General features: G+C 44.5%; 1 protein-coding gene across 2 annotated transcripts in view; it reads right to left on the minus strand.

The window, feature by feature from the left end:
* SPOCK1 (SPARC (osteonectin), cwcv and kazal like domains proteoglycan 1) overlaps window positions 1–12,267 on the minus strand; it is a 558,187-nt gene that overhangs the window by 329,871 nt on the left and 216,049 nt on the right. The window lies entirely within an intron of this gene.

The raw sequence follows: 12,267 nt of genomic DNA on the forward strand, positions 1-12,267 counted from the left end.
TTGGGGCAAGTCACTTCAGTCTCAGCCCTCCAACAGGGATAGCTGTGTGAGGATGACATGAATTACTGCATCTAAAGCACGTCTTAACACAGAGCCATGTGTGCAGTGACGACTTATAGAGTGTCACTGCCTTCCCCTCTCACTGTGGTGGGCTGACCATACCCAACCCCGAGTACAGGGTGTCCTTTTGGACACCAGAATGGGGTCTTCCCAGAGGTCCTGTGGGAACTGGACACACGGCATGATTTAATTTCCATTTATTTGGGATTTGGTTGATATTGATTTCTAATTCAATTCCACTGTGGTCAGAGAACTCTAAGATTTCGATCCTTTGAAATTTGAGTCTTATTTTATGACACAGGATGGCCTTCCTCAGCATATTTCCACATGCCCCTGAAAAGTAAGTATACCCTTCCGTTAGGTGAAGTGTTCTGTAAAAATCTATTAGGCCAAGAGGGCAGGTAGTGTTTGTCAGATCTTCTGTATTCTGATTTTTTGGTCTGGTTGTTCCACCAATTACTGAGAAAGCAGTGTTAAGATTTCCAGCTACAATGAAGAATCTACGTCTCTCTTCAGCTGTATGTTTCTGTTCAAGTATGCTGAAGCTATGTTATTAGGCACATACACATTCATGATTGCCAGGTCTTCTAGGTGAACTGACCCTTTTATTATTAAGGAATGGTCCTCTTTATCTCAGATAATACTCCTGGTCTCGAGGGGTACTTTTTCTCATGTTAATATTGTCACTCCAGTTTTCTTATGCTTATTTTTTTCATGGTATGCCTTTCTCCATGCTTTTACTTTCAACCTATCCAACCTTCTATATTTAAAGTGGGCCTCTTGTAAACAGAATTGAGTTGTGTTTCCTTTCTATCCAGTCTGACAATGTCTACCTTTTAAATTAATGCTTATTTACATTTAATGTAATAATGGATACAGTTGGACTCAGATCTCACATTTCCCCCTCCCCCATTCTCTTCCTATGAACTATTGTTGATGTTCATACATATGAATATATGCACATATATTTTATACACATCATCTACATACATCATAAACCAAATACAGTGGTATATTTTGTTTTTAATAGTTATATGTCTTAAATAGAGATTTTAAATAAAGGGAAGAAAAATATATAAACAGTCCTATATATATCTATCTATCTACATATATATATATATATATATATAAAATTCATTCATTCCTGTTGATCCGTATTGTCATCCAGTGTCACTTTCCCTCAGCTTTAATAACTTCCTTCAGCATATTCTGCAGTGCAGTTATGCTGGTAACAAATTTTCTGCTTTTACTTCTCTGAAAATATCTCACTTTCATTTTTGATGGATATTTTTGCTGGATACAGATTCAAGAAGTGACAGATTTTTTTAGTGTTCTTTTACTATTTTAAACGTTTCATTTTCATCTGACTTCCATTCCTTCTAATAAAGAGTCAGTTTTTTTAGTACCATTGTCACTGTATATAATGTGTCTTTTTCCTCACTGTGGCTGCTTTCAAGGTTTCTCTTTCTTTGGTTTTTAACACTCTGACTGTAATGTACCTAAAAGGCAGCTTTCTTTGTATTTGTCCTGCTTTGGGTTTGTTGAGCTTGCTCTATCTTTAAGTTGACTTTTTCTCCAATTTTAGGAAATGCTAGGCCTTTATTTCTTCAAATATTTTTTCTGCCTCATTTTCTCTTCCTTTCTCCTTCCAAGATTCCAATTACATGCATATTTGACTTTATATTGTTCCACTGTTCCCTGATGCTCTGTTAATTTTTTTTCTAGCTTTTTTTTTCTTCTGTTTTTCAAATTGGATAACGTTTTATTGATCTAACTCCAGCTTCAGTGGCTCTTTCTTCTGCCATTTCCAATCTGCTCTTAACCCCATCTAATAAACTATTTCAGATACTATACTTTTCAATGCTAGAATTTTCATTTTTTAAATAGTTTTCATTTCTCTACTTAGATTCCTCATTTGTTTATTCATTAAGACTCTTTCCTTTAAGTCTTTTTTTTTTTTTTACCTCTTTATTGGAGTATAATTGCTTTACAATGGTGTGTTCGTTTCTGCTTTATAACAAAGTGAATCAGTTAACAGCCTAAGTGTCCTTTAAGTCTTTGAACATATTTATAATGGTCGCTTTAAAGTGTTTCTCTCTTAATTCCAATATCTGGATCATCTTAGTCAGCTTTAATTGCTTTGTCTCTTAGCCATAGCTTATCCATTCCTGTTTCCTCTAATAACTTTTACTGTATAGTGGATATTGTGTAGGATACATTGCAGAGGGTATAAAATCTTTTATCTTTTTAAAAAATATTTAGTTTTATGTTCTGGCAAGCAGTTAATTTGGCTAGACTCAAACTGCAAATTCAGTATCCCCTGCAGTGGGTAGCAGCTAAAACTTCTCAGTTTCTTCAGCCTTTAAGCTGTTACTTTTTGTTGGGAACCTTGAAGTCTCCCCCATTCACATGAGCTCAGGCATCAGCCAATGATTCGGGCAAAGTTTACAAGGATGCCCATGATCCTCCTTCTCTAGCTCCCTCCTTTCTGAAATATCTCCCCTCACTTTCCAGCTGTTCTGGCAGCTCTGAACTCTGCCCTCCAACTATTCAACTCAGTAGCATCGCAGCTCTCTGCTTGACCTCTAACTACCCATGCTGCAGTAACTGGAGTGTACCCTCAAGCAAAAAGCCACAGAAAAATCTTACCAAGTCCAGCCCTCCTTCATGGACTTTTTAGAATCAGAGTGTAAAGGCAAAGACAAAAATCAAATTAGATTTTAAATTGCTCTGAACAAATAAATTGTGGGAGGGCATATATATTGTAGGAGACTCCTTTCCTTTACAAAAGGAGTTAACGTTGGGGTTCCTTTAAATCTGTTTTAGATCCCACTGAAAGTCTATTTACATTATAAGTTCTCTAAAAAGCATACATTCACACACATGCATTACAAATAATTTCAGGGGTTTGGTACACACTTGAAAGTGCCCATGAATGTTCACATTCATTAGAAGTTCATAACTCAAGGTTAAGAAGCTCAACAGTGCATCTCTCCTTTCCCACCCTGTCACCCCATCCTGGTGCATAAAGATGGGAGTTGTAAGGCTAGGGGAGTTGCAGTCACTTTCAGCACCCTATTTTCAGAGCCTTGAACAGGTACAGGGCTTGTACAAGGTAGGTGCTCCCTAAACACAGATGGTTGAAAATACTGTTGATAAATCAGCAAACAGAAACTTCAAACAAGGAGAGCATAAACAAACAAACAGTGAAACATTAAATAGCCTTTACCTACTGAAAACACGAAAGACAGCATTGCTGATAATAAAAAGTGATTGAAATATTTTCATCCATGAGCAATTCGATTTTGATGTTCTAAGGCCTGAATGCACACCTAACACTGAAAGCAGAAAAAGAACAATGTCCTGTTTATCTCTGCCCCTCACACAGGCCCTCGCACACAGCAGGTTTGCCAATAAACCCCTGTTAACAGCCATAAGCAAACCACATTCCAGCACATCTCCTCCCAGGCCTCCCAACACTCTGGCCTCCACAGCCTTCCAGGGTTCTCAAAGGGAAGGCATGTGATTTGTCAAGTTTAGCAGTTTCAAGTGTGACCAATGAAATATAAGTGTAGCTGTGCAGGGCTGCAGGCAGAAACTGCAGAATGTATGGAACAGTCAGGGATAGGATTTTTATAGTGGCAGGAATATGAATGTCCCCCAGAAGGCACTGTGGTGGGGTCTGTGCCACTGGGAACCAGCAGGGCTGACAAGGGAGCAGCTCCCATCCCGATGGGTGAGTGGGCAGGTCGTCCCGGTCCAAAGAGGAGCAAAATCCATATGCTTCTCTGAGCCAGTGATCCACCTGCTGCACGAATACCACCAGGATAGCCTCTCCCAGAGAAGAGGGGAGAGAGCTGATCAGACACTACCATGACTGGCTGTGTGCCCTCGACGAGCAACTTTACCTTTCTGTGCCTCAGCTTCCTCATCTGCCAGTGGGGGTTATGATGTTACAGCCCTCGTACGGTTGTTGGAGAGGGCAGGGTATTGGTTTCCTAGGGCTGCTGTAACAGGGCATCACAAACTGAGGGGCGGGAAACAACAGAAACAATAGAAATCCAAAATCAAGGTGCTGGCGGTGCCGCACTGCCCCTGAAACCTGCAGTGGGGGATCCCTCCATGCCTCTCCTGGTGGCTGCCAGCAGTAGCTGGCATTCTTCAGCTTACAGGGACGGCACTTCAACCTCTGCCTCTGTTGTCACACAGCTTCTGCCTCAGGTGTGTCTTTGTGTCTCTCTTCTTATAAGGTCACCAGTCAGACTGGACTAAGGTCCACTCTAATGACCTCACCTTAACTTGATCACATCTGCAAAGGCACTTTTCTAAATCAGGTCATACTCGCCGATACCAGGGGTTGGGACTTCAGCAGAGCTTTCTGGAGGCCACGATTCAACAGGGAAATTCAACGAGATCAGGTTGGAGGAGCTGTTAGCACAGGTCCTGGCCACAGGAAGTACTCAGTGAAGGTCAGCAGCTCCAGTGACTGCCAGGCTTGCCGTGAAAGTAATAAGCCTCAGGACCCTCCTGGCACATACTCCTTCTAAGACCTTGAGATCAGCCTAGCGATGTGCTCACATAGATACGTGTTTGCATAAAATGTACCAAAGTAAGATCTTTCAACCACCGTTAAGACCCGTCTCCTGGGCTCCCCTGGTGGCGCAGTGGTTGAGAGTCCGCCTGCCGATGCAGGGGACACGGGTTTGTGTCCCGGTCCGGGGGGATCCCACATGCCGTGGAGCGGCAGGGCCCGTGAGCCATGGCCGCTGAGCCTGCGCGTCCGGAGCCTGTGCTCCGCAACGGGAGAGGCCACAACAGTGAGAGGCCCGCATACCACAAACAAAAAAAAAAAAAAAAAAAAAGACCCGTCTCCTTCCACGTCACAGCACACTCTGTCACACCCCAGCTGGTTCCAGCTAGCACCAGAATCCAGCCAAGAGGAATAAGGTGGACATACATGCAGGGAAAATTCAGTGGGATGGATTATGTAGTTTGTGGGCACCTCTATGTAGAGGCAAAATTACCACCAGCCGTCAAGGTATGGGAATGGTTTTTAGGAATGATCCCGTTCACCCACTGTCATGGTGACACATAAGAACAGGGTTGGAAGTCACACCAAGATAGGAACACATCCTCCAGGGCCCAGCACTGGAAGTATGTGGGTGGAGAAGAGCCAAGGTCCGAAACTTACAGAGACAGAATCCAGGCCATGGAACAATCTTCCAGTAAGAAATCAGACGCGTACAACGGCGCTTGTTAAGGCCTATTTGAAATGGAAGCTCTCTCCCAACAGAAGGATCCCAGATAATGGAGCACACACGACTGCAAATGTTCAAGCTTAATTCCTTTCTTTCTTGGTGGGAGTCAGATGACATCAGATTAATTAGAATCCCTGTGCTTCAGGGGTACAACATTATGAACAGTGGGCAGAAGAGGTCTATGGGAGATGTTGTGTGCTTTGTGCATCCAGTCATCAAAAATATAAAACAAGGGGCTTCCCTGATGGCACAGTGGTTGAGAGTCCGCCTGCCGATGCAGGGGACACGGGTTCGTGCCCCGGTCCGGGAGGATCCCACATGCTGCGGAGCGGCTGGGCCCGTGAGCCATGGCCGCTGAGCCTGCGCGTCCGGAGCCTGTGCTCTGCAGCGGGAGAGGCCACAACAGTGAGAGGCCCGTACACCACACACACACACAAAAAAATTAAATTAAATTAAATTAAATTAAAAACAAATTTCACCAGCCATGCTGGAGGAAAGACTGAATTCTTTCTAATCTCTCTGTAGCAAATATTACAAAATTAATGTCATGTGAACAGCAGCAAAAAACATACAGGGAAAGTATACTGTAGACGTGTGTCAGGCAGTTAACTTACAATGTAAATCTGTTATTTTCTGGGCTGAGTCATCTAGGCTTTCTGGAATTTGTAAATTTGTGATGATTTATTTTCTCAACTTAAACAACAAATAATTTTACTCCTAAATTTGTGTGTGCGTGTGTGTGTGTGTGTGTGTGTATATCTGTGTTCTTTTTCATAAAGAGGGTCCCCTATATAAACTTCAGACCCCACAAAACCTGGATTCACCCAGGCTCACACTACTGTGGATCTCTGAGGTTACTCTCGCTAGAAAATCAAGTGGTCTCAGAACACACTGTGCACACACAGATCCTCCAACAGGACCACTCAGGGGTCAAGACAGACCCCATCCTTAACTAACTCTACCCCTTGGTGGATGTTTATCCAACCTCTTTGAGACTAGATTTTTTCCAATAAAATGGGGATACTTTATATGGCAGCTTACATATTCAGCCCCATATATGGGGCTGAATATGTAAGCTGCCATATAAAGTATCCCCATTTTATTGCAATATATATACATATATATTGCTTTTTCAAGTACTGCGCTAGGAGCTAGAGATAAAATCATGAGCAAAAACGCACATAAAGGCATGGTCCTTGTTGTCACGAGGCATAGAGACTGGAGGGGAAGTAGGCCTTTGTTAACGCCCATCTACTTAACCCCCGCCTCTGAAATCTTTTCCTAACAACCCAAAACATACATACACACAAGCCATATTACTACAGATTTAATATGCATCTATTTTTCTCCAAGACCTACTTTTGCTCCCAGGCAGGGAGAACAAGCACAGCTCACGGGCCGGCTGAGCCCCTTGGGCAGCCCGTGCTCTACCACACGACCCTGAGTTGATCCTACTCTGTGGTGTGTTTACTCTGCTGTGGCCTCTTTTTCACCACGGAGTTTGTGTTCTGGTCAACAACTTTTACTCATTGTGGCTTACACTCATAACAGCTGACGAAAGATAGGGAGCAAAGGAAGAATCTGGCATGTGGTGATAAAAACGCAAAATCTACAGATGAAAACTATAGGACACAGGGAGCAAAGAGAAGCACACCCTTCGGGATTGGTGACCACCTTGAGGACTCGGCGGGGCATCATAAAAGCCACTGCAGCCTGGGTGGACCAGCCCACAACTGTCAGGAACGGGGAGGGGAGTGAGAGCAGATGGACGTCTGGCACGACCTCGGGGAGTCTGAGCTGAAGGGTGACCGCAGGCGTCTGAAGCCAAGAACGCAGCGCTACAGGGGGTCATGTACGGTGACCTTGCCGAGTGCTGATTCGGTGAGCACTTTCTTCTCCAGGAACACATCCTGCACTGAACAAGGTCTGCGTTTATATAGTGACAGAATGAGATCAGCATTAAGAAGAAATGGAATGCTGGTCTATGAGCCATGAAGATTAAAATGATAATATCCATAAACTACTGAGCACAGTGCCAGGCAGTTAGTAAATGCTCAACAAACAGCAGCTGTTAGCAATTCTTATTATGCCCCCTGCTCAACTTCGCTACAGGGCAGGGTAATGGCCTATAGTTCTTTGTATTCCCAACTGGACTGCTGCCAGTGCAGGGCATACAGTAGCACTAAGAAGATAGCACCTGATTAATTCTACCAAGTTTTTTCAGACACACAAAAATAGCCTTTAGACTAAGCTGCCCAATTCCCATACATGCCAGGCTCAGAACAATTCCTTGCTCTTCCTCTGCTCTGTATCAGAGGCAGAGGCATTTCTGACTCCTTTGACCACTGGCTGCAGCAAGGCTGTCCAGCAACAGGTGGGATGAACGGCAGGGGACGGGAGAAGCCAGGGTGTCTCCCTCCACCTTCCCCTGACTCCAGTGGCATCTCAGCAGTCACTGCGTCTCCACCATGACCCAGCTCCTTGCGGTCCCAGCTCAGGCAGGGCCGCCCTCACCCTGGTCCTGGCTCCTGACCTCTGGTACCACCACCTCCTCCCATATGCCCCCCAGCCCAGGAGTGGAACAACTTCCTGCTCTTCTCAGCCTTTCCAACTCCCACGTAACCAACTCTCTGTATTCAGTTTTCCGCACTGAGAACACCCAATAGTTTCTGCTTTCCTAACTGGACCCTGACCGATGCACCATCTTCAAAGAACTTTTACACAACCATTCAATGGAGCACTTAGCAACAACGATACATACTTCAACATACAGACATATAAAGATGACTGTGGGCTATGGTTAAGAGAAGAAGAAGATGTGAAACAGTATTGCACTTAGGGAAAGACAGACAGTGAGAGGCAAGTTCATTTAGGCACTGAAAAAAATGCACTTTAAAAAAACCAAAAAACTAAGTATATATGAAACTTTGACTATCTCCAGGTGGTGAAATGATGATTTTCTTTTTAACTTCCTTGTGCTTCTCCAGAGTTTCATTCTTTTGTAATAAGTAGGAATTACTTTTCTATCAGAACACCAAAAAAAAAAAAAAAAAAGGCAATTCTACTTTGGGGGAAAATATCACCTGAAAGGAGACTGATCTTCAGGAAGAAGTGAAGGGTCATGTATCCCATTGCCATCTGTCTCCTGGGCCTAACTTAAGACTCCTAATGGAGACGGCGTTCCAACCTTGCTCCTGGCAGGAGGAGGGGGGAAGCAGGGAGCCCACAGGAAGATGGTATGGGCCATGGGAAAGGGTGGCAGAGAGTCACCAGAATTCCCGCTCAGTAACGGGTACCATGTACCCCCTCTGTGGGCCTCTCCCCATCACCCCAGACTGGTCTTGAGGACACTGTCCTCACCAGCCACTTCTCCACCGGCTCCCTCCAGGTCCCTCCTACAAACCAAATCAAACAGCTCCTCTTCCGGAAGCCTTTCCCGCCCTTCTCAGCCAATGCTATTACTTTTCCCAAGCGTGCCAGCTCCCTTTCTTCTCGGCACAAGCAGAAGGCACAACATAAATGTTTGCTAAATACATTGATCCTCTTCTGTGGGTTGAGCATGTTATGGCATGATTCCCACTGACTATAACTTATGTGTTCATAAGAAGCTCAAACCTGAGTCCAAGTCCTAGTTCTGCCATTTCAAATCTGTGTGCCCTCTAGCAGATCATTCTTCGTCACTGAGCTATGACTTCAAACAGTTATCACATAGGATTATCACGAAGATTAAATAAGAGAACTCAGGGGCTTCCCTGGTGGCACAGTGGTTGGGAGTCCGCCTGCCGATGCAGGGGATACGGGTTCATGTCCCGGTCCGGGAAGATCCCACATGCCGCAGAGCGGCTGGGCCCGTGAGCCATGGCCGCTGAGCCTGCGCGTCCGGAGCCTGTGCTCCGCAACGGGAGAGGCCACAGCAATGAGAGGCCCGCGTACCACAAACAAAAAAAAAAGAGAGAGAGAACTCAGGGGAAGTATCTGGTATTAAAGCTGCCACGTAGCAGGGACTCAGACATTGGGCTCCCCCATCATTCACAGGTCCAGCCTTCACGAACAGGGCTGACATCACTGCAGGCATTCTGTAAACAGTTGTCCAATGTCCCTTTGTACACACAGTCATCATTCATCTTGTCATCAAGGAACCCTCACATGAAAATGCCTGCCTCTTTGCACAATAATCCCACAAAAGCCTAGAAAGGGTATACACTTTGGATACAGGGCCCTTTTGTTCAAACTCAGATTGTGCCACTCACTAGCTGTGTGCCTCAAAACAAGTGACTGAACCTCTCTGAGCCACTTCTGTACGAGGGGGATGATACTAACTTCCTGAAAAGAATTCTCATAAAGATTAAAGAAGAAAATGTATACCAAGTGCATCACATAGCTCCTGGCATGGGAGGGCTCTACAAATATTAGCCTGAATCCCTCCCATTTAAATGGATGACACCAAGTCTTTTTGCAACTCATGAAGAAAAGCAAGCTAACCTTGCTGCAGTTATAAACACCACAGCATAATGGCACCCAGGTGGAACCACGCTAGTGTCATCTTCATTTAAGAATTTTATCTTGTCAACTGATTTATTAACCATAAGAAGCAATTCCTCAGGGAAGATTACAGTTGAAATAATTGTTTTGAAGAAAACAGGGTGGATCAACGCGCCGGAATCATTAATCATCAGAACAGTAACATACATTTGATGAGAAGGCCTCCATGGGGCTTTCTTTCGGTGATGAAAGGAGAATTTGCACAAAAATCTACGCTATAGCCCTGTCATCAAACAATTCATCAGCATTTCTCCCGGCCCTGCCCTGCTTCACTCCACAGGAGTGGGACTCTGTGCCTGGGAATGACAGTTCCAGGGGAGGATGGGCCTCCATCATTAACCACTGCAAAGCAGCAAGAGTCTAATGGGTTTATTAATGAATTAATAACAGAGCAAACATTACTTGCTATTTTCTACTGAGTACTGTCCATGAAATACTGCAAAAGCAACCCAGGAAATGAGAAGCTGTGACACTGAACACGAGAAAAAGCTGCTTCTCCCAGATGCAGGTAAGACACGGCATTAAAATCAATTTGGCGCTTATTAGAAGGTAACAGGATTACTGTGTTCCCAAACACAGGCACTCCTTGAGAGAGGACAGGCCTCACGGAACCCTCCGCTCATTCAAGAACAAACCTCCTACAGGCTGGTTTAGAAATCTCTGTTGTTTTCATCTTAAAAAGCACATGTTTCAAAAGCAGGTATTAATCTCTCAGGCCATAAGGTAGAGCCTCCGGTGTTGGTTTAACAAACACAGCAAATCCAAAGGGATAAATTCAAAGTCATTTCTTTTTCCCATTTGCTGCAGAATGTCATGGTTTTACTGTAATCAGAGGTAAAACCCTGACTTCAGAAAATGATGGCTGACCATTTTCTTTTGTCTTTTAAAATTTTTATTTATTTATGGCTGGGTTGGGTCTTCATTGCTGTGCGCGGGCTTCCTCCAGTTGCGGTGCGTGGGCTTCTCATTGTGGTGGCTTCTCTTGTTGCGGAGCACGGGCTCTAGGCGCACAGGCTTCAGTAGTTGTGGCACGCGGGCTCAGTAGTTGTGGCTCATGGGCTCTAGAGCACAGGCTCAGTAGTTGTGGCGCACGGGCTTAGTTGCTCCGCGGCACGTGGGATATTTCCGGACCGGGGCTCAAACCTGTGTCCCTTGCATTGGCAGACGGATTCTTAACCACTGCGCCACCAGGGAAGCCAATTTTCTATGTACTTACTAGGTATCAGCCACTGCCTTAGATTTTTTGGGGTGGGGGTGGCAGTGGGGACAGAAGATTGGCCAAAGTGATGTCTATTCCTGAGCTCCATGCTATTGGTTGGCTTTCAATCCTGTCTATATATCAAAAGCACCTGGAAAGTATTAAAAAATACTAATGTCTTAGATTCTTCAGAGACATTCCCATTTGATAATTCCAACAAGCCTGTATAACAGATAAGGTTACTCCCATTCTGCTGAATCTCTCGGTTTCTTCATCTGTAAGCAGAAGTCATTTGTCCAACATACTTTTAAATAAGTTCCAAGTGTCAACTCCCTTCCTCTTTTCTCAAGTCCAATCTTTATACACACACTTTTATTGCTTTTTCCTCTTCTTATTTGAGAACTATCGCATGTATACTAAAAATAACCAACATGTAGAAATAAGAAAAAACAATCATCACCTGCAAAGTGAACTCCAGGAAGGGCCACTGTTCACATCTGATGCCTGCCTTGTCAGTTTTTTCTATATATTATTTTACATTACAAGAAAATAGGATAATTCTGTACCCACTCTTTTGTAACCTGCTTTTTACACTTAATCGAGCATGAACTTTTCCCCATATCATTAAATATTCTACAGCATCATCTGAGTGGCTGTCTAGGATCGCAGTGTATGTGTGTGCCCTCATTTTCTTAGCCCGTCTGAATTAACTAGGGGTTACTGTCTGACAAAAGTCAGTGTTCCATTTCTATATCCGAACCAGAAGAAGCACATACTCAGGTATTTGAAAGTGTGGAGACCCTTTCATTGCTTGGCATGTCGCTGCATTAACATGCCATTTCTTTAGGGTATTTCTTTTTCAAAGGGATCCGAGACACATCTCATGGCAAAAACTGCCTGGAAACCCCCTAGGATGTGGCTCCATATTCAGAACTCAGCTCCCTTAAACTGTCAGCAGCAAGACAGCACTGAAAGGGCTCCCAATGCCAGGCTCAGGACAGCCTCCTGTCGGAGAGGTGTGAAGTGGTGAGAAAAGCAACACTGCAGGTTCCAGAGACCGGGTTCAGGCCCAGGTGATCTCAGAGGGTCACAGATCCAGGCAGTTTCATCCCTGCGGCTCTCAGATGAAAGCAGCATCCCTCAACCAATGAATCTCTCTCCTCCAGGAGGGTTTGAGAATAAAGCAGAAGTTGCCGAACCCCTCGGGAA

Source organism: Phocoena phocoena, chromosome 3, assembly GCF_963924675.1.
Source record: "Phocoena phocoena chromosome 3, mPhoPho1.1, whole genome shotgun sequence".
In the NCBI taxonomy this organism is placed as follows: Eukaryota; Metazoa; Chordata; class Mammalia; order Artiodactyla; family Phocoenidae; genus Phocoena; species Phocoena phocoena.